The sequence below is a fragment of the Lissotriton vulgaris genome, chromosome 1_1 (genome assembly GCF_964263255.1).
Source record: "Lissotriton vulgaris chromosome 1_1, aLisVul1.2, whole genome shotgun sequence".
Classification (NCBI taxonomy): Eukaryota; Metazoa; Chordata; class Amphibia; order Caudata; family Salamandridae; genus Lissotriton; species Lissotriton vulgaris.
Window position 1 is genome coordinate 1326025933 of NC_141685.1, and position 19393 is coordinate 1326045325.

The 19393-nt window shown below is 43.2% G+C and overlaps 1 protein-coding gene across 4 annotated transcripts in view; it reads right to left on the bottom strand.

Annotated features, from left to right (window-relative positions):
• LOC147749096 (retinol dehydrogenase 7-like) overlaps positions 1-19393 on the bottom strand; it is a 605822-nt gene that overhangs the window by 141167 nt on the left and 445262 nt on the right. The window contains exon 2 of one of the 4 annotated variants that reach the window (XM_086966131.1): positions 8927-9044. The exons of 2 other annotated variants lie outside the window; for them this stretch is intronic. The gene's annotated coding sequence lies outside the window, so the exon portion shown is untranslated. Of the gene's footprint in view, positions 1-8917; positions 9045-19393 lie in introns of all 4 variants that reach the window. One more of the 4 variants, XM_086966118.1, reaches the window with a different exon arrangement.

The window sequence follows — 19393 nt, forward strand, 5'->3', positions numbered from 1 at the left end:
CGCTGTTGATCCACTTCACCACGGCCACCAGTCTTACTCGAGCCCCCGGTCTCGGCCACCTTCCAGGCCACAGCTATCGGGCGGTGTATCTCTGGCCCCGGATGTCTTACAGGGCCAGAGTTGTTGTCGGGAGCTCTGCCGCACTTCCCCTGTCAGGCGGTGGGCTCCGATGCCAGGATTATGTTCAGGATCACAGAGCCAGAGGGCAGGTAACGCGGAGCCGAGGTCCTAAGCGGCCATCTTGCTCAACGAGTAGCTCCTCCTCCCCATGACAAGTGTTTTAAGAGTACCCGTTATGCTTAAATGAGTACTGTTCTTATGCTGGCATTTTAAATCTGAATTGTTTTTATTAAGGCTATTTGTTACCATACATGTACTAATGGCAGCCTGGGTTTTTATGTTTAATTTTGAAATCTGGCTTTATAACCTTTTTTTTTTCTTCTTTTTTCGGTCACCCATATTTATTGATGATTTGTATTTTAGATGTTTTTATTGTGTAGCATAATTTTTCATATGTGTTGTACTTTATGGTTTTTATTAACTGAATAAAGTGGTTTTGACTGACACCCTACTATCCAATACTAATGTACATGTGCTTCTCCCCTAAACATGATGACAATGGTGTATACCTGATTGGCATATTTGTTATACTGGTAAATTGCTTATAAAATGGTATACTGAATACCCAGGGCCTGTACTTCAAATGCTACTAGTGGACTGTAGCATTGATTATGTCACCCACAGAAGTAGCCTTTCAAACCTGTCTCAGGCCAGCCACTGCAATGTCTGTGTGTGCAGTTTACTGCCACTTCGACCTGGCATTTAAAACTACTTGCCAAGCTTAAACTCCCCTTTATTACACACAATTCACCCATGCTGTAGGCCCTAAGTAACCCTAAGGGCAGGGTGCTCTGTAAGTAAAAGGTAGGACTTGTGCCTTTATGTTTTGCATGTCCTGGTAGTGACAAGCAGCCTATGTCCTTTTTCACTACTGTAAGGCCTACCCCTTTCAAAGGCCAGCATTGGGAATTCCTTAATACACTTTTAAGCTGTAATTCCTGATCAGAGAGGAGTAGTTTTTTCATGTTTCATACCTTTGGAATGGTAATGATAAATCCTCCTTACTGGTGTAGTTAGAGTTAACATTACTGTTTTAGAAATACAACTTTTAGAAAGCGGACAATCCTCTCTGCACTTACTGTTCTATGTGTCTGACAGCCTGACTCCAATATACGTTTGGGGTGGGTGACATCTACACTTTGTACATTCCCTGTAGACAACGACAAACACAGGAAGGTTAGCCTCATCAGCATTCTGAACACTCATCTGTCTTCATCTGCATTCTGATGGGTCTTCCTGGGCAGGGAGGAATGGAAGGGACTGACAGTTAGACTTCAATAGGTAGTGTCCTGTCCACACACAAAGCACTGGTTTCCCCCCATAAATAGCCTGGCAGACTAGACTGGGTTGAAAGGGTTCCTTGTGCACTTCAGGGGGCTGCTTTAAAGTCACCCCTTACATCAAATGCACTTTTGGATATAAGTACTGGGTCTCTGGCCCCTTAAAATCAGACCCTTTTGGATTTTGAACGAAAACTCTATCAGAAAGACTGCTGTGCTCCTTAAAGGACTCAACCGGACTGCTCTAATGGAAGGACTGTTTTTTTGCGTGTTGTCATGCTGCCTACTTCTTCCTGACTCTGCTGATGACTCCATCAGCAGAGTCAGGGAGAAGTAGGCAGCATGACAACACACAAAAAAACAGTCCTTCCATTAGAGCAGTCCGGTTGAGTCCTTTAAGGACCCTGCCTTCCCTCCAAGTGATCTCTAAGGGCTTGCTGCCTTACCTCCTGTTTTCTGCATTTAATCTTTCAAAATTCATATCTCGGCTTCTACTGATTAAATTGCTGTTGGTTTGGTCTTATTTTGGTCAGATAAGTATTCTCTATTTTTCTAAACCTGTTTGGAGTCCTTTCTCATTGCATTCATTGTGTTACTGTGTGGTGTGTGTGTGTGTGTGTTGCACAAATACTATACACATTGCCTCATTAGATAAGTCTGGTTGCTCTGTGCCACACTCCCAGGAGCTGAACACAGGTTATCTTTTAGTATGTATCTACCTTACCCTGACTAGAGTGGTGGTTCCTGCTTGGACAGGGTGCATACCTCAGTCAATCAGGAATCCCATTTCTAACATACAAGTTATGCAAATGTTCCTATTAGGCACTTCCTAATGCATAAATGACTTTGCCCATGCTGCTGAGCAGACCAAGGGCACCAGTATAAAACAGCATCAGGAACTGTCCAGAGCAGACTGCAATACATTGGGAATAGGCAGGTGAGATGTTCCCTGCAATACTGCATGCTTTCAACACGAACTGTGCAGTGGCATCTGTGATGGTACTGTGTTTGGTTACATGGTATATGGGGAAAGAGCTGAATCACAGACGATTTATTGCTCAACGCAGCTTTAGAAGAAATTTGTTTTATTTATTGAGCTGCTCTACGGTTGCAGGATTTATATAACTTTGTTTTTTTCCTTGTTTTCCTTGTTTTGTTGAGAATTTGTGCCCGTTCTGTTTAATTTTTATTTCCCCCGTGTTGTGGTTTCCTTCCTTGTTGTCCGCCTACCTCGCCGCCCTCCGCCCTCCCTTCCCGCCACCGCCGCTTTTCCCCGCCCCTTTTTCTATTCTGTACCCTCCCCGCTCCCGCCTCCCAGCTGCTCCGCCCACCCGCGCACTTCGCCTTAAATGGCGACCGTGCGAACGCGCAGCGGTCACGCGCAGCGGGCGCGCCGATTGTGCGCCGAAGGCGCGCCAAAGGTAAGCCCGTCTACGCCCGTCCGCGCCTGGACCGCGCCCAGTGCCAGGACCCCTGGCCCACGAAGACCCCGACCGACCCGCCTGACGTACTCCGCCGCCACCCTCACCGCTCTCAACACCGGCCGACTCCCAGAATGCCATCAAGCCTCTCCACGGCGTACCCACGGACCCTTCAGCTGCCACGCCTGCAAGTTCACCTGCATCCGGACCTGCCTCGCACCAGCACCCACCAAGCCGAACACCAGCAGCACCCACCTCAAGTGCATCCTGCTCAACACCCGCTCCGTCCACAGACATGCCATCGAACTCTGGAACCTCCTCGACACCACAGCTCCAGACGTTGCCTTCCTCACGGAGACCTGGATGAACGCCTCTTCAGCTCCCGACATCGCCATCGCCATCCCAGAGGGCTACAAGATCGTCCGGAGGGACCGAAACGCCAACCAGATGGGAGGAGGCATCGCCATCATCCACAGGAGCACCATCCGTCTCACGACCAGCACCGACAACTCCCTGACCACCGCCGAACACCTGCATTTCCAGATCCACACCAACCCGAACACCACCCTCAGAGGCACCCTGATCTACCGACCCCCTGGACCACGCACACAATTCAGCGAGGACATCGCCGACTTCGTCAGCCCACATGCCCTCCCCTCCGCTGACTACATCCTCCTGGGAGACCTCAACTTCCATCTGGAGAACAACAACGACCGCAACACCAGCACCCTGCTCGACAACCTCGCCAACCTGGGACTCAAGCAACTGGTGTCCACCCCCACCCACCTCGCCGGACACACACTCGACGGTGTCTTCTCATCCAGCAAGGACATCGACTTCAGCCACGCCACAGAGCTTCAATGGACGGACCACAGCTGCGTCCACTTCACCTTCAAGAAAACAACGACCCACCACCACCAGCAACAGGCCGCCCGCAGAAGCTGGAACAAGATCACAGCAGACCAGCTCGCCACCTCCCTGAGCCAGCACCCTCCTGCCAGCTCAGCGAACCCCAGCCAGGCCGCCGACAACCTCACGAAGTGGATCAGCAACTGCGCGGACGAACTCGCCCCACTGAGGACCCCGCCCAGCAGACCCGGCAGCAAGAAAGCCCCATGGTTCACCGACGAACTCAAGAGCTCCAAGAAGAACTGCCGAGCCCTCGAGAAAGTCTGGAGAAGGGAACCGACACCGGACAACAGGACCTCCTTCAAACTTGCCACCCGGAAACACCACCAGCTGATCCGCGCCGCCAAGAAAACAGCATTCAAGGACCGGCTGGACAACAACGCACACAACTGCAAGGAACTCTTCAACATCGTCAAAGAGCTTTCCAACCCCAGCGCAGGAAACAACGACATCACCCCATCGCAAGACCTCTGCAACTCCCTGGCTTCATACTTCCACAACAAGATCGCGGACATACACAACACCTTCAACAACCAACCAACGCACACCATGACCGAACAACCACCCCCCACCACCACCCTCCACGCCTGGACCCCGATCAGCACCGAAGACACCATCCGCACGATGAACTCCATCCACTCCGGATCACCGACCGACCCCTGCCCTCACCACGTCTTCAACAAGGCCGACACTGTCATCGCACCCCACCTGCGAGACATCATCAACACATCCTTCGACACCACCATCTTCCCTGAGAGCTGGAAACACGCCGAACTCAGCGCTCTACTCAAGAAACCAACAGCGGACCCCACCGACCTCAAGAATTACCGCCCCATCTCGCTCCTCCCGTTTCCAGCCAAAGTCATCGAGAAGACCGTCAACAAGCAGATGGCCGCTTTCCTCGAGATGAACGGATCCCTCGACCCCTCACAGTCCGGCTTCCGAGCCAACCACAGCACCGAGACCGCCCTCATCGCCGCCACCGATGACATCCGAGCCCTGATGGACAACGGAGAAACAGCGGCCCTCATCCTCCTAGACCTCTCCGCGGCATTCGACACGGTCTGCCACCACACCCTAGTACGGCGCCTCAGCAACGTCGGAATCCAGGACAAGGCGCTGGAATGGATCATCTCCTTCCTCGACGGGAGAACACAGAGAGTCCGCCTACCACCGTACAAGTCAGAGGCCACCGAAGTCATCTGCGGCGTCCCCCAAGGATCATCTCTGAGCCCCACCCTCTTCAACGTCTACATGAGCCCCCTCGCGGCCATCGTACGCAAACACAACCTCAGCATAATCTCCTACGCCGACGACACCCAGCTGATCCTCTCCCTGACCAACGACCCCGCCGCCGCCAGAGCCAACCTGCACGAAGGGATGAAAGAGGTAGCCGAGTGGATGACGACCAGCCGCCTGAAACTGAACTCGGACAAGACGGAGGTCCTCATCCTGGGCTCCTCTCCCTCCGCCTGGGATGACTCCTGGTGGCCTCCCGCCCTGGGCACCGCACCCAAACCGACAGACCATGCACGCAACCTGGGCTTCATCCTGGACTCCTCCCTCTCCATGACCAGGCAAGTCAACAACGTCTCCTCGGCATGCTTCAACATCCTACGCATGCTACGGAAGATCTTCTGGTGGATCCCCACCGAGACCAGGAAGACCGTCACCCAGGCCCTCGTCACCAGCCGACTGGACTACGGCAACGCCCTCTACGCCGGTACCACCGCCAAGCTCCAGAAGAGACTCCAGCGGATCCAGAACGCCTCAGCCAGACTCATCCTCGACATCCCACGAACCAGCCACATCTCCGGACATCTGAGAGACCTTCACTGGCTCCCCGTCAACAAAAGAATCACCTTCCGCCTCCTCACCCACGCACACAAAGCCCTACACGACCAAGGCCCGAGCTACCTCAACAGCCGAGTCAACTTCTACGCTCCCAAACGCCACCTCCGATCAGCCAACCACGCCCTCGCCGCCGTCCCCCGCATCCGAAGAGCGACTACAGGAGGAAGGTCCTTCTCCTACCTGGCCGCCAAGACCTGGAACTCCCTCCCGACCGACCTGCGCCTGACCCAAGACCACCTCTCCTTCAGGAAGAAGCTGAAGACCTGGCTGTTCGAGCAGTAGCGGCTCCCCCCCCCCAGCGCCTTGAGACCCTACGGGTATGTAGCGCGCTTTATAAGTGTCACTGATTGATTGATTGATTACAGCAGCCCCCACCACCAACTAGCAAGGGGGCAGCTATCAGCCAACCGAGCGCTGGCCCCAAAACCTTTGATATAGCTTGTCCGTCCCACAATAGCTGTATGGAGGTATTGGTTAGTCCGACTAGTATGGATTTACTGTGACTGAGCCTTCCTCTCTGTCATATATCTTCATCCACATTCCAGCAGGCGAGCCCACAGAGTGCTTTGTGCAGCTGTGTCATGTCATCCCCTGAGCCTTGCAGCAACCTCTACTGTTTGGGAAGTGTATATGAAGTTGGTTTGCTTGAGGGTAGACCTGTTGTTTGTAATTGTTGCTCAAATGATGCATAGTTTGTGTCTGCTGCAGGCCGTGCGAGTCTTGTCAGTGTGTGCAAGCATGTTTATGTGGAGGAAGTATCTCTGTGCTTGGGGTGACTCTCTCTCTCTGGCAATGTCCAGGGGATATGTTGTGTGTCCACAGGAGTTCTGTGTCTGTGCATGGTGTGGGTGTGTATGCAGTGGGTGTTTGTCTGTTCAAGAGTTTGTCTCCATCTACTCCGGGTGTGGTGGTGCTGTGCCTATCAGTAGGGAGTGCTTGGATCTGTCTATAGTGGGTGCATTTGTGTATGCGTGCGGGTAGGGTATGTCTCTAGGGGTGTATGCCAGCTTGGGGTTGTGTGTCTCTTCAGTAAGTGATGTATCAGTCTATGCATCTGTAGTGTAGTTATGTTTCTGTACAACGGGATTGTTTGAATGTGCACTGTGTGTGTTTGTCAGAGGAGTGTGTGTCATCGCAGTTGGTCTGTGTGTATATGCATTGAGGACGTCAGTAAGGCAGGACGAAAGGGGAAGAATCAATTACGCTGGAAGCAGTCCGGGTGTCTTGTGACAGACAGCAACCCCCCCAACTGCACATAATTTATTATCCATTTATTTTTTACTGCAACACTGAGGTACTCCACCTTAATTATACCTTCAGAATATTGTGCACCAGAATATTATATACAAAATATTGAGGACTGAAATATTGAGAAGGTAATCAGTAAGTAAAGATTTACTATTCTTAACTCCAGACTCCATATTTTGATCCTCAGTATTTTGGCAATATGATGTTTCCATAGTAGATATTTCCACATACAACCAAGAAGGATGGATATGCAAATATGCTGCAGCTTGCTTTTTGGACCAAACTACCATACCTGAAGTCAGTTATTTAAGATCTAAAATTTTTGTGTTTCAGTGCATAAGGAGACTATTACTTTTCTCAGCAATAAAGTCAAGTTTTTCTTTAACATTTTTGAAAATCATTGCTATAGCTGGTCAACCCACATAATTGATTTGGTAATAGGTGGGACAGGTTGATTGTCTTACAGGACGTGTAGATTTATGTTGTATTTGTCCAATGGACAAGTAGATTACTTTAAAATTCCCACACCCCTGAGTATGAAGATACAGACATAACCCAACACTTTTTAGTCAGATATAAATAGATACCTTTTCCTATATGTAACCACAATAACAATTGAAAGTAATAATTTATGCAATGTAGTAGCCTTAATTCTATGTAACACATGGATAATGGATGGGATTTCTAAGTTGTCCCCTCCACCATTCAGTCAAATATACTCAATATCAGGTCAGAATACACATATATAATTAGTGCATGTACTTTTAGCTAGCAAAGTGCAATGTAAAATGAAATGCTAACACATACAAAAGAACAAACTAGCAACTATAATCCACTAAAAAATCATTAGGAATTTTAAGTAGGCAATGATTTCAACCAACTCTACCAACACACTGCAATTCATGGGTGCTGCTATCAATTTAACCAAAGCATGGGGAGGTACCTGCAAAAATTCACTCTAATATTTTCAAACTAAGTAAAAAGCAAATAGCTTTAGTATACATCCCTGCAATAGAAGTTGCTAAATATTATGACATGCTAATTAGATCCCCCATTAACAACTAGCTCCACTAATTGATTAATTGCAGGACACTTGGTTTGGTCATCTGCACTGATCAGGCCACAGATGACAACTCAAGTATCACATTCCATTGTAGAACGTCTATGACATCACCATGTCCCAAGAAGCAAAGACAAATAACATAGTAGAAATGTAGCACAATTCCTTCCAAGGAATACTTAGAAGAAGCCACCTTACAACCTACCAATTACCAATTCCTAAAAATATGTGTAAAAGAAGAGAGCTGTTATAATCTAAGAATGGAACAAACCATAACCGAACAAAATCCAAATATTTTCAAACAAATGTACAAACTTCTATCATTAGAAATTCTTTACTAACAACAGAGACCTACCTTATCTAGCTTCATTAGCAAGAACCATATTTAAAAACATTATCAATAACAACACTATATCATCTCCCAAAAACACAAACACTCATACATTATGGATATTTAATTTATTTTATTTTTAAATATTATTAAAGCAAATTTAAAATAAAAATCTGCACAAAGAAACATTCAAAAAAAAAAATTTGGGGGGACAATATGAAGGTGGTGTAGGTAGTCAATAGGCAGTCAGCCTGGGAGACACAGTTGTGGTAGCTGCTGCGGGTGTTTGTATTCAAATGTTTGAGACTTGATACAACATTCAGAGCCCAACATGTTCTCGGTGTGGACAATGACATTGCGATGCTTTGTCTGATGTGGAGAGGTTCCATAGGCTGCACACTGGTTAGAATGGATCACACATTTGGCTTAATGACCTCTTTTTAAGACAATTGTGCTAAAACACTATCTTCCACCATTATGTAAAGTGTTCTTGGATAGGGTGAACCCCCAATACCACTGGGAAGGGCAAGGCTTGACTGGCACACCATAAACTATTACATATTTCATAACAATCTTTGCATTTTTATCCAATTTTTCTGACTTTTTTTGTAAGCTCCACCAATTAACTCCCATTTACAAAGGTTCTACAGGAGAATGCCTCTGTAACCCCAAATATGTAGTCACGGTTGCCTACCTCACTCACTCGGTTATCTTTGAGGTAGTGATTGGAGCCCCATCACTGTCAAGTTCACGAGCCGCTACTGACCACCTCGAATGGAGGCAAAGTTTCCTCAACTCACTTATGTCAGTGATTTCCAACACTGGAAAAACGAATAAGGTAACAACAAAATTAGAAAACAGGTCTCCACCAATTATGGGTGAGCAGCACAGGGACAGAACCTATTTGAAAACATTGGAAAATAACTATTTTCAGAAAAAAACATATTACAAAAAACCAATTTTCTTGTTTTCTTTTTATAGAAGAAAACTAATTTAAAGTAAAATTACTGCAAGTTAACTAACCCTAAACAGTATACTTCACAAGTATTCTTCACCTACTAGATCCTAAGTTGAATAAATCTCAGAACATTCCCCTCTTTAACTGGGAAGAGGACTGTAAAAGGAGTGGCCAAGTACTGAAAATCCGAGAGGAATGATTAATCTCCGAAACAGACTGTTGTAGTTGGAGGACAGATTCTTCCCACTAGAGTCATAACCATTCAGGTAGGAGGTGACTTCTTTATTTAATGTTTGACCTTTAAGTTGCAGTCACACCTTGATAGTTCCTGTTAGGGCTCTATTCTCCTTCCAAATGTGCTTCAATTCCAGGCCTCAACCAGTGCACCGAACCCAACATTGCATGCATCAATACATTCACCCACTCAGCTCATGCATGGTCAGATAGAAGGTGTCACTATATAATCTCTTTTCTTTCAGACGAGATACCTATATATACCACGTCATCACATCGTCCTGTTTTGTTATACACAAGAAAGCTGTCAAGCAGATTCACAAAACAGAAGCAAGCCAAACTCTCAGCTCATTTCCCTATTCCACAAGCAAAAACACATGTCCAGACGGATAGACACACTCTCACACACTCAAATGCACAGCCCAACACTTCACACAACCAATCAAATTAGATAACTCAATTAGTATGGCTAAGTTCCAGAAGGAAGAAAGCACCTGAGTCTGCACACAGTGCCACACTCTCTAGATGGAGCCCAAACACCAGACAGAGCTTCTCCTGTACATAGTGACACCAGCCCTCTGCCAACCGAGACCTAACTTCTGAAAACACAGTATTTAAACACAGGTGCCTTCCTGTATTCCCTAACACTACCCTATCTCCTCACATCCAACCAGTGTCCTATAGTACCAGTGAAAGACAAATCGCACCAACTACACCCCACACATTGACCTCTAAAGCCTAGAACACATGCACGTCAGGTCCTCCATTTATACTCATCAGTTATTGACCCCAAAACAAGCTCACTGAAACACACTTACACAACAACACACAAACGAGATACTCACCATTGTACTCTGCTTCCACTACCACACATCTGAAAAATCCTTCCATTAGTTCAAAATGACAACTAGTCCCAGAGCACGTATAGGTAGGGCCGCTGGTAGTATGTGGCAGGAGCGGGCCAAATTATGCGGCACGGTACCTAATTATTTTGTACTTTTTGCACTTGCTAACACTGTCTTGGCACTGGGAGCACCTCATTAGTACCAGTTTAATACCCAAATGTAGCAATAAGCAATAGAAAGGTGACCAATCATCTTTTGCAAAAGACCTTCTCCTGCGCGGCAACAAATGCTGCTGTGTTTTTACTAACTTTTGAACCGCTTGAGCTGAAAACAATTTTTGGGGGTTAAAATCTGCAGATTATGCGGCACAATCGCAAATTCAAGTGGCCCTGCATATAGGTGAAACAAAACACCTGAAACTCTTCACACTGATGTATTCTACACCTGTGCCACTCATCAGTAAAAATTCCCAATTCATACCCAGTGGTGTTGGTCCCAGAGCACACACAAGCGGATATGTGACTTCCAACCACAGCACCAAATACACCCAAACCATAATCCTTGAAGCAAACTTCATGGCAGCGTACACTAGAGTAGTGCACTTCCACAAACACTGCAACAGAATACTCCTGCTTCCACCCCTCCTTTGCAACAGTAGGGTGCTACAATCCCCCCTGTTCGTGGTCCAAACACCATAGTGCTACATTTGCCCACTTCAACAACACCAAAATCATTCAACTCGACAGAATACCCCTCTTCCTTGCATTCACAACCTAGTATACTACAACCAGTACGTAATTCCAAACCGCCAGTTAGAAAAAAGCCCTGGGCTTTCAAAACCAGCCACCAGATCTCCGGGGTGAAATTCTGTTGGAAATAGGCCTGCCAAGGGTGTAACCTTACAGGTCTACTCAGAGCTCGATAGTGGAAACTGAATTCACTATTCTCCACTTGACAGTTTAGTTTGGAGCCCGCCTTTCTTGGTTCTGCCAGGTTTGTCACGTGCGGATCCTTCCAGTTTTAATGTCACATGAGGTCAGCAGGCGTGGGTGAGTGCCTGAGGGAGAAGGCGGAGCAGAGCACGTGGCCAAATGTCGCTAGTCAGCAAGTTGTGACAGGACTTCCCCTCATACCTGAGAGCTAAGCAATACACAAATGATTAGTGTTCAAAAGACAGAAGAGCTGTCTCTAAGAATGCCCAAAGCAGGGGCTTAGGAGACACTAAATTTCTGGGGGGGACAGGGACAACCTCGTGGACTTTCCAGTGACCATATACAAATCGCCCATTGTGTAAGACCGTACGCCCATTAAACGTAAACAATCGCATAGTTATGAAGAGAAATATTGAGAAACACAGTCATGTAGTCACAGTCTGCAAGTATGCTTTATTGTTATTTACATTCACAATAAAGACCAAATATGAAATAAATATGCATATGAATCTTGCATCTTCATGCACCAAGAAAACACAGTGGTCAAGCCATGGTATGATGTAATGCAAGATTACACATCCCAGGATGCATTATTGTGCTTAAGGAAAGTCAGGGACTACAAAATAGTGTTCTTTCTGATTCAGTGTCACCTGGTAGCTTTATTAGGCTTCATTAGTAAAATGACAAGGCACAGATAAAGTGCCCTATGCAGCCTGTGATTCATAATTTCAAGCCCCAGTTCCCACCTGAGCCAACTGTGATCTGCTACTGCCGCACTTAACCCCACAGTCAAACTCTGATAATACTCCACTTTGTGGGACCTCAACATTCAAAACATAATAAGCTGAAAGCAGTGGTCAGAGTGGGGGGAAACAAGAAGGAGAAATGTGGGCAGAGAATCAGAGGCCTAGAATAACATAACCTGAGAATTAAATTCATGGGCAGAGTCAGAGGTGTGGCCAGAAAGAGCAAAACTTCCCTATTTTTAGCATTTGTTTGGCATTTTACTGACCAGTTACAAACTTCTTTGCTATCTAATTCAACCAATAGACGCACATGTTTATTTAGGGTTTAATATGAGTTATTGACGTTAAAATACATTCACAAAGTGGGATATGTTTCCAATCACAGAATGTCCCAAATATACTTAAAAGTGGACTCACAAGCCATTTGTGTCTGAGCCAAGCAGTTTGTGCCATCAGTAGTTTTCCCTTTTCAGCAGTTCAAATGGTGTATAGCAAAATATTCTAGATTGCAAATGTTTTGCACATAATTATAGTTGTACCAAATTTGCCACATAATTCATCATCTGCTGCATATTCTGACAATTGTAACTAAAAAATGGTTTGTAGCTCTCATGGATCAAACATTACTGATAAAATATGACTAATGTTGCTGCAAAGTGGAGGGCCCTTTGTAAGGTTGACTGGGCACCTTTCTCATTTCTGCATTTGTATGTTACACTGGTATTAACGAGGCAACATCTTTACAGAGACTGTAGGTATGTGTATACATTTCCAAATTCACTGGAAATAGCTTATTCCTTAGCTGAATAATTATTCCCCTAAATTAAGAATTTTAACCAAAACTAAAGTCATGTGTTTTTCACATGTATTATAAGAAAACATGTAATGTGTGGCACAGAACATATCCAATCACAACAGCATATTGGTTTTCTGGATCATTCTATTTTTTCATGTCAGTTGATTTAGTTGCTGTTTCACTATTATTAATTCACAAGTAAATATTGGATTACAATATTAGGGCAAGAAGAGTGAAAAGGTTTGAATGACCGAAATATTTTCTGACCTAGCTAATGTTTTAATGATAGTCAAGGGTCGTCTGAGCGCGCACTGAATTCCTCTTCCAGAGACAGGCTTTGCAGATGAAGCCAGGCTAGCAGCAGCCCTGCTTTGCTCTGCATTGATGTGTCGCGGAAGTGCCTGTCTGAGAGATGGAGATCAAGTTATCACCGGCCCCAATTCCCAATCATGTTAACCCGCACTTCATAAAGTAGCCGGCCCAAAATGTTAAGTACACACATTTGACCCGAAGGAGGCAGAGCTCCGCAGATCGTTAAATACGCTGCGCTTTGTGAGGCAGCCGGCGGCACGGAAAAGTATCCTGGGAGGGTCTTTTAATGCTTAGACGCTCTTCTTATATTAAACAAATTTTTTAAAAAAGCTTTTCTTCAGGGGAAACATTTTTTGAGTGCACATTGCTTCCAACAAATAATACAAAATTGCCAATTCGATAACTTGTGTTATTCTCCAATGGCGCGGTCTTGGGGTTCTGGTGATATTTACACTCCCCCGCCTGTTCCTCGATGTAAATGTAAATTTTGTAACCTATGGGATGGGGGGGCTTATGCACCCGCTTGTCCGTGTGTGAATACAATGCCACTGAAAGTCTATTTATCTCCTAAATCTATAGTCCAAATGATATGTAAATGCCACCAGAACCTATAAATCGCATTTTATTGCAGAACATCCAGCGCCTGGTGTTCAGTGTAGCGACCTCAGAAGGATCAATGGCTGAGTCAGCAGTGATATTGATGTAGAGCTTTTTCGGAAATAATTTCTAGAACTCCATTACCTTTCCCTGAAGTATCAAATCATGCACTTATTTATCAGTGGGGCCCATAACACTGTGAATCATTCATACACACTTTCTCCCTACTTCATGAATCAAAGGAGAGCTGCTGTATTATAGCGGAGTGTTTAAGTCAAACTAACTATTTATAATATATACATCTGCAGTTTTCTTTCATATACAATGGTTTATATCAACAAGAAAAATAATTTAAACACACCACCATTGTTGGCGATAGATCTGCTAGTAAAAAATTAGGCTAAGGATGAACAAGACCAGCTTAATTCTTCATTTTTCTGATTTTTATTCAAAGAAAATTCTCCTAGCATAATCAGTTTTATTCACTTTAAATTCATTTATTACAATTAGTTATAAGGAAAGATAAAAAATGTTAACTCGCACATTTATATTTCATTTAATTTTAAGTTCAAAGAAAATCAATGCAGTATTTGACATTTACAATACATAAGTATTAGCAAAAGACAAAATAGTTCCCAAATTCTATCTCCCTATTCCCTCAAGCTATTCACCCTCATCTAAAGACTCCGTACTCATTTGAACAAAGTTTAAAGTTGAAAAGTTTAAGTTCTTACGCTCCAAGGAAATTCAGCATTCCGGCAGCATGTCAGGAGACACAGATAGAAATCGGAAAGAGAGATTTTTTCTAAACTCCGGACCTATTCTTTTATAACCTTTTCCCCTAGCTAAACTATCTAAATTCAGTAAGATTTAGATTTAGGGTCTCCGATGATTCTGATTGGTTGGTTCAAGGGGTGGATGAGCATAATCTCATCATCTTATTACTTGACTTCCGCAGAGTCAGCCAAATGAATTTGACCATTGTCTTTAAGGTTACCAGTTCCATCGTGTCCTTTTTTCCCAGGGTTTACAATACGGATGTCCATTTTTATTGGCAGTCAGTCATGGTTTCAGAGCACATCGTCCTTGACCTGTTCCGTTCAGCACAGTCAGCTCATACGCGTCTGCAGCTCCACTCAGCAAGCGCATGCGTGCTTCACATTAATCTCTGAGTCATGGAAATCGTCCATCTTGGACTAGGCCTCACAGGCCACAATGGGAACTATTATAGAAACAAACACAATTGAACGTTAATTATTGAATTATAGCCCTTCTGTTTACCTCCCCCTTACTAAGGTATCCCTATTAGTTATTACCTAGCAAATAAAGCCACTTTTATGCGTAGTTTGCTCACCTGTCATCATGTTTCTGCCACAAATAGACAAACAGTAAGCACATTTAAGCCACTTTTGGTTAACTTATAGCTTTTGCGTTTTTTTTAGACGTCACATTCTCACTCAGTTAGTCGATTATGGTTGTAACACGAGCAATTTAGTATCCCAGGTGTATTTTGCTTGTGCATTCTATTCTATTTGGTTAGTTTTTTCCAAACCACACGATTAGTTCATGTTACTGTTATGAGAAAGTAACTTCACAAGGGGTATACAAAATTTTGCTTTTTTACCTCAGTCCATCAACTCCCTCCTTCGGTGATTTATCACCAAATACCTCTCAAAATGTAGACATGTTTTATCTTAACATGTTTCAAATTTTTTTGATCAGTATGACATTTTTATACTCTACTCTCTTCTATCTTTCCGGTATCTTCGTACAGTTTCTCTTGAACCTCTTCCATTTCTATGTCATTCATTTCTTGTTTTCTATCTTTTTCTTCCTGAATTGCTTTCTTTATTGATCTCTTAACATTCCTTCTCTTTCTAATCATGCAACATAATCTTAATATCAAAATTACTATTAGTATTAATATCACTGGAAAAAATAATTTACCTATAATAGAACTACTTAATGTGTGTAACCAATGTTTAACTGCTGAAAAACGTTTACCCATTCGTTCAAGAACACCATCAACCTCCAGTGGTTCAATTTCTTTGTGTAACTCTTTAATGTTTTTAATATATTTCTCAATTTTTTGACTCTTATCTGGAATATATGTGCAGCAGTGCTGTACATGTAAAAATTCCACAAACTCCTCCTTTTGCCAAGATTATATCAAGAACAAGACGATTTTGCACCACCATAGTTCTCATAGCAACTAATTCAGTATTTACCATAAAAATCCACCTGCAGTGTCTGTTAACAAATGATCTACTATCGTTGACAATTTCCGAATCTTGTTTGCGTTAAAATATATCCCCACCATTGGTGTCAGTGCTCCAAAAATATCACCTATTATTTCTGCTACACTCTCTCTTTTTTTATCGACTTAATGCTTAACCTATCTCATGTACTCCATTAGTACCCCTATCCACATGAAAATGTTTAGGAAAGACCAAACCTACATAACATGTCCCGTACCAGTGGTCCGGCAGTTTGTAATAAGCTTTGTTCCCACAAATGAAATATATTCCAGGAAAAATTGGATCATTACCACCTTTAAATCCCCAACCCCCTATTATACGATAAGTGTCTTCACATTGACTCGCACCAACAAAATAATTGTCATACACAGTACGAATACGATACTTCCCTAAATGGAGTATCAATATTTATAGCCACATTCACATTTTGTTAATTTAAATTTTCATCTTCAGATTCCCAAAATTTTGATTTAGTATATTTCAATTTCTCATTTCTCTTATACTCAGCCCTTCTTTCCTCAACCATATTTAAAAAGGCTTTTTCTTCACTTCTCATTTTACAAGTCAAATTGTGTCTTAAGGCATAATCATGTGTCATTTCTTGAGGTATTAAGAAAAACTCTCCCATAAATTTTGCTGGTTTAACTTTGTTCAGTGCATTTACTACTTTCAATCTTGCAAAAACATTATCAGAATCTGAATAATAATATTCTAATTTCCCTGTATTATAGAAAAACTTGCTATTACGCTACAAGTTATCCCATATGTAAGTGGAAGATGGTGGTAATTCACCCCCACTGACACTGATGCTGGCAATTTCACATATACATAGCAGTCTCGAGCGTCCATAGTCCTAACATACTACGATAATAATCTTGAAAATGTATTTTTGGAGAAGTCGCTGGTCGACCTATCCTGATGAATTTCTGGCTTATATACATGTGGTGTATCAAATTTCAATTAATTGTTTTTCCCATTAATAGTCACATTAGATTTCATTTTATCAAAATTTTCTCTTAAAGGAATGATATAACTAAAATCTACCATACTAATATTAATAATCCAGTACATACGAACCACATTTTTTACCATTTTCTAAATATTGAACATTTCGTAACTTCATTAATAGTAGCCATTTTTTTTACACAGCAATTGTTTTTACAATTCTCTTTATTCAGATTTCTGCCTCAAATAGATTTCAGTTTACTCTCACGGTAGTTGTCATATACCAGTATTTCAAGTCTTTATCTTTTACCTGGTAATTTCAGATCAAATATCTCTTTTCTTTCTTTAAGTTTCAGTCTTTTACTCACTTTCTTTTTCCTGACTTGCAAAATTCAGGTTTTCTTGGCTGCTGTGTACTTCCTCAATAGGAGGCAAAAACATGTAAGTCCATTCAGGTGATTTATATTTCTGATTTGATCTTCTCACTCTTTGTGGCCTTTGGACAACCTCTATTTGCTTTCCCAACAACTCTTTCTGGCTTGTTATCTCATTTACTTGATCTTCTGGTTTTCTTGCTCTGTTAACCAGTTTGACTCTTAGTCCATCATTTTCTCTAGGCCAACTATCTCCTTTATGAGCTCGCTTTGTCTTTAACTTTGTAGTGTTATGTTCCACTCTCCAAGCTCTTTTTCTTGAACTCTTTCTCAGTTGAGTTTCATCTCCACTGTCATCGGTTTCACTTTCAGTATTTTCAACAGTATCATTTATAATACACTTGATAATGTCTGTTTCTTCTTCAGGATCTGGTTTCTCTTTACTCAGTACTTTAACTCTCTTAGGAACATCTCCATAACTGGTACTTTGAATCTCTTCCTTGTCGTGAGTTATTTCCTCTTTTCCAGTGTCAGGATTTTGGTTCCTGCTTTCAGAGCTTTCTGACTGTTCTTCAATATTCTCTTGATTACCAGTTTTATCTCCACTTTGCTCAATGTCTTTATTGGTATCAGTTCTTATCAAATCTCGACTTTCAGGTCGATCTTCAAAATGTGGTATTTCAACAATTTCACCTTCTCCTTCAGATACAGAGCTAGCATCTGATACCTCCAGATGTAGACGTTCTTGTCGAGTTTCAGTATCTGGATTTCTTTCTGGTTCTCCTTCAGAATCAGAATCATTTGTGCTTTCACTTTCCTCATGTGGATTTTCAGGCTCAGGTACACGAATGGTGTGGCTGGCATGCACCCATCTCTTTACTGCAGCACATTTAACAGCAGTTGTGCTGACCAAAATGATCTGTCTTGGTCTTTGCCAACGAGGCACCAAACAGTTTCTCCTTCGGTGTACCTTCATCCGAACCCAATCCCCAGGAATTAGATCATGAGCTGGATTTTTCTCTTTCTTGTTTGACTCAGTTCTCACCTGATGGAACACAGAAGTTACTACGTCAGACAGATTTTTGCAGTAATCCAGTATGATGTCATCATTTATAGTTAATGGTTTATCAACTGGTACAAATGCTTGTCTCATCACTTTGCCCATCAAAATCTCATGTAGACTTAGTCCAGTTTTTCTGTCAGGTATACTCCTTAAGGTCATCAGAACAAGTGGTAATGCGTCCAGCCATTTTAGTCCTGTTGCCAAACACATTTTTGCAATTCTGGTTTTTATTGTTCCATTCACTTGTTCAACTACCCCTGAAGCCTCAGGTCTGTAAGCACAATGTAGCTTCTGACGGATGTCCAGTGCTTCACAAATCATCTGTAACAGTTCATTCTGGAAATGGCCCCCATGATCTGTTTCAATTGTTACTGGAAAACAGTCTTGTGGTATAATCTCACGCAAAAGCAATATTGCAACAGTTAGACCATCATTCCTCTGGGTGGGGAAAGCTTCTACCCACAGAGGCAACAGACAAATGATTACCAGTACATATCTGAGTCTATTACAAGGAGGTAACTCGATGAAATCCAATTGCATTCGGGTAAATGGACCTCCCTCCCGTCCTATGGTTCCCATACTCACAACTGTTTTTCTATTGGGATTAAACTGCTGACACACTAGACATATCTGGCACAGATTCTCCGCTATCATCCTAAACTTTGGATTATACCATGTCTGTCTGAACAACCTTATCATCGTGTCTCTCCCAACATGGGCTTGACCATGGTACATTCGGGCCATGTTTGAAATCATGCTATCAGGCATTACTGGTCTTACATCTTTATAAACCCAAATGTCATCTTCTTCTCTTTGTCTACATCTTGCTTTTAGCCAAATGCTTTTCTCCTCTTCACTAGCTTCTTCCTGCATCTGTCTTACTTCCTACCAAGTTTCAACTATTGTGGTTAGCAATAAAGGACTTGAAACATGTTCTTATTTCCTGTCCCGATTTATGGATGCAAGATTTCTAGCACAGTATTTTGCACTGGAATCAACATACATGTTGCCTCTGGTAATGTAGTCATCACCTTTTTTATGGGTAGCACATTTCACCACTGCAATCTTATCAGGCAACTGAATAGCATCAATCAACATTTTTACAAATTC